This window comes from Tiliqua scincoides, chromosome 4 (assembly GCF_035046505.1).
Source record: "Tiliqua scincoides isolate rTilSci1 chromosome 4, rTilSci1.hap2, whole genome shotgun sequence".
In the NCBI taxonomy this organism is placed as follows: domain Eukaryota; kingdom Metazoa; phylum Chordata; class Lepidosauria; order Squamata; family Scincidae; genus Tiliqua; species Tiliqua scincoides.
This window is the reverse complement of record NC_089824.1, coordinates 103,344,963-103,348,954: the sequence shown is the minus strand read 5'-3', so window position 1 is coordinate 103,348,954 and position 3,992 is coordinate 103,344,963. Positions and strand designations below refer to the sequence as shown.

The 3,992-nt window shown below is 53.4% G+C and overlaps 1 pseudogene; it reads right to left on the bottom strand.

The window, feature by feature from the left end:
- Positions 1 to 3,637: 3,637 nt before the first annotated feature.
- Positions 3,638 to 3,754, bottom strand: LOC136649847 (5S ribosomal RNA; annotated as a pseudogene).
- Positions 3,755 to 3,992: the final 238 nt, after the last annotated feature.

The window sequence follows — 3,992 nt, the reverse complement described above, 5'->3', positions numbered from 1 at the left end:
TTACTCCCAGGAAAGTGTGGCTACGATTGGAAAGCAAACTGGGCTTTGCAATTCGTGACTCGTTCGCACGTGCTGGCTGCCTCGCCTTGGCCCTTGTTCAGACGCGACGGGAGCCCTGCACTGCTTGTTCCGCGGCAGCGCGTTCCAGAGTTGCGAGTCGCGCAGGCCGCTGGAGAAAGCGGAGCTGTGTCTTGGGTTTGGAGCCGTCGAGGGCGGGCCGGCTGTTTGGCCGGCGCCGTCCTTCAAGGGCTCCCACGGAAGGCGCTCCGGCCAGAAGGTGGGAGGGAGGGAGGGAGGAGGGTCGGGCAGCAGCCGCAGCCGCGCGGAACCCCCTTCATGGGAGGTCACCGGGAAGGAAGGGCTCCGGCTGCAGCGAGAGGCTGGGAGTCTTCCCCGCACTTTAGAAGGAGCGGCTTGCAAGCCGCTCTCCTTGGGACGGCAGCTGGCCTCTCAGCGGGTCTGCTTGGCTTTGCAGAGGGGGGGGAGGAGCGTTCCCCGCACAGCCGCGCTGCAGCGCCGAGGGGCGGGGTGGGAATTTGCTCCCTCCAGCAGGTCAGCCTTGGCCGGCGGCGCCTGGGCCGCGCTGCGCGAGGGGAGCTTTGTCTAGCCTGGCGCTGAAGGGCCCCGAAGGCGCGCCGCCCACGCACCTGTGCGAGCCCGCGCGGGGACTTGCGGCCCAAGCCTAGGCATGCCTACTCAGAAGTAAATCTCATTATAGTCAGTGGGGCTTACTCCCAGGAAACTGTGCACAGTCCGATTGTGTTCAGTGAGACCTGCTCCCAGGAAAGTGCCTTAGGCTGCAATCCTGGACACACTTTCCTGGGAGTAAGTCTCACAGTGGGACTTACTTCTGAGTAGGCATGCCTAGGGTGGTGCTGTCACTCCCTAGGAAACGTGCTTCTTGGTTCGCGCGGGGCAGCAGTCTCCGGTGTGTCCCCTCCCAGCCTGACTAAGAGCTTAGGATGCAATCCTGTCCCCACTTCCCTGGGAGTGAGCTCCGTTGACTGTAATGGCACTTACTTCCGAGTAGACATGCATAAGATGGGCTCTGAGGATACAATCCTATCCTCACTGCTGGGAGTGAGCCCTAATGAACACAAGGGGACTTGCTTCTGAGTAGATATGCATAGGATCGCGCTGTGTGGCTCCATTCCTAGCCACTCTTTCCTGGGAGTAAGCCTCCTTGACTATAATGGAACTTGCCTCTGAGTGGACATGCAATCCTAAGGCTCTAAGGATGGGCTCTAAGGATGCAATCCTATCCACACTTTCCTGGGAGCAAGCCCCCTTGACTACAACGGGACTTACGTCTGAGTAGACATGCATAGGATTGGGCTCTTACAATCCTGTCCCCACTGCTGGGAGTAAGCCCTAATGAACGTAAGAGAACTGAGTAGATATGCATAGGATTGAGCTGTGTAGCTCCAGATGTATCCACAGTTTCCTGGGAGTAAGTGCCATTGACATAACGGGACACGTCTGAGTAGACATGCATAGGATTGGGCTCTAAGGCGCGCGCTGCGAAAAAAGCCCCATTCGGCCCAATGGGGCTTACTTCCGAGTAGTCGGGCTCAGGCTCTCATCTCCGAGAGAGGAGCGAGGCGTTAAGTCGCTTGTTGAGGGTGCACGTGTGAATAGGACATAAACGCAAAATGTCTTTGAGACACAGTGCTCTCCACTCCAGTAGACCCAATTTGCGATGGTCCGGCGGGGGGGGAGGAGTAGGAGAAGCGGGGCTCATTCGATTCCCAGGGACGCGCCGTCGGGGCGGCTTCGAAGGCAGCTGATTGACACTTATACGTTCGTTGTCGTGGCAAGAGCAGAAACCCGCCGCTTTATGAGTGGGGCTCTGCCCTCATCCGCGCCTGATTGCTCCTTAACTCCTTGGTGGCTTGCAGGATGCATCGCCGCGAGGGCTGGCCGGCTGAGCCTCCCCCCCTTCCAAATTGCAAAGGCTGAAGCAGATAAAAGGAATCACAAGGCGGCTCGGTCTGGCTGCAAACAAACACTGACCCACACGTAGGTGTGAGTGATGGAGAGCCCAATCCTAGGCATGTCTACTCAGAAGTAAGTGCCATTAAAGTCAGTGGGGCTTACTCTCAGGAAAGTGTGGATAGGATTGGAGCCTCAGCCCAAGCCTATGCATGTCTACTCAGAAGTAAGTGCCATTAGAGTCAATGGGGCTTACTCCCAGGAAAGTGCGGATAGGATTGGAGCCTGAATATAACAGACCTCCATTGGCCAAATCGTTTCTCACCAAATGCCATGAAAATCACTTGGATGTTCATTGTCCTTATGCACTTATCAGTCATTTTGACTGTAAAAAGAGAAAGAGAGCCTGATGAGCACAAACACCAGGTCTGGGGTTATTTGGCTTAAATTCTTTCTTTCTTTTTTTAGCACTTTCTCCTCTAACAAGCTGCTTCTTTAACGGACAAAGGCAGGTACTAAAGCTACAGCTTATTCTGTCCTCTAAAGGGCAAGCAACAAATCCCCCAACTTTTTTTTTTAAATGAAAAATGGCCTTGGAAGCCCTGATTTACAGTGGGGAGGGGGTGCTTAATGCTTTCCCAGCTGGCCATTTTTTCTATTCAGCATCCATCTCCTCCAAGCTGGGGTTCCAGATGAATGTTTACCCTTCCTGCTGGAGAAAAAAAGCAGCTGGGGGTGGGTGAGATCTTGAGCAAAAGCATGCCCCATCTTTGTCAGCAGGGAAAGACGGAAACACCCTCCCACCCCCCAGATGCCATTTATTTATTTATTTTTAAACAGGGTTCTTTTTACATGCAACATTTATTAAGGCAAAGTTGCGCCACCAGTCTCAGTGTGGCTTTCAAAAACATTTTTTTTTAAAGTGAAGTACAACAAAACATGAAAAACTGCAGCTTAAAAACAGCAATGAGTCAATAATTAAAATCCAAGATAAGATAGACAGGAATACATTGAAAAAGTACCATAACCATTAAAGGGCTTAGAGAGGGACACTTAAAAAAAGGGACACTTAAAAAAATGTACTAGATGCTCATGTTTCAGAAGGAAGTGTCAAACTTCAGGCTGCCACCACTGAAAAGGCCTCCTTTCTGGTAGCCATCCACCAAGTTTCCAGAGGTCTTGCCCCAGGTTGGGTTCAAAGGACCCCAACCACAATTCGCCTAAGAGCATTAATTTGTTTATTTTCATATTTCCAAGACTTCAGAGGAAACTCACCAAGCCTTAGAATAGTACTAGAGGCACTGTGAGGCCAGTGTAGCTGTTGCAGACTACCCCAGATGGGGCACTCTGGGGGGGCACCAGCAACACCTGAGTCTTCAGCCCTTGCCACAGATGAGGACTGAGTGGTGAGTGGAGCTCCATGTGCTAAGAGGCTGCCCACCTGCCTTTGCGTCAGATTGGCTCCAAATCAGGGCACTCCAGAAGCATTTTCTGGAGCTCAGATTGCAGACCATTTCTGGGAAAATTCAGTTTTTGCTCTGCCCCTGCAATTTTGGGCAGAGTTCCTATTATGGCAAAAGACTCAGGACCCAATCCCAAACAGTGTGCGCCGGCTTACCACTGGCATGTACTGTCACAAGTGTGCCGTAAAGCACGTTTGTGAGCTCTTGGTTGGCAACCTTCAGTCTCGAAAGACTATGGTATAAGCCTACAGCACCCAGTATTCCCAGGCGGTCTCCCATCCATGTACTAACCAGGCCTGACCCTGCTTAGCTTCCAAGATCAGATGAGATTGGGCATGTGCAGGGTAACAGTTGCTGTCACTGTGAGCTCTTAGCACTGGAGGAACACTGGTGTCACCCAATCTGTGGGGCGGCAGAGAGGTGGGGGAGGTGGGAAGGATGTGTTCCAGGGTTGGGGGAGGCAGGTGGAAGGCAGGGAGGAGGCATGCCAGGGGGAGGGGGCGGGGCGGGGCGGGGGAGGGAGGCAAGACCTGTGGAGCTCAGCTCCACCGAATCCTGAGCTCCATGTCAGGCTGCATGGCCAGACAAGGAGGCTCT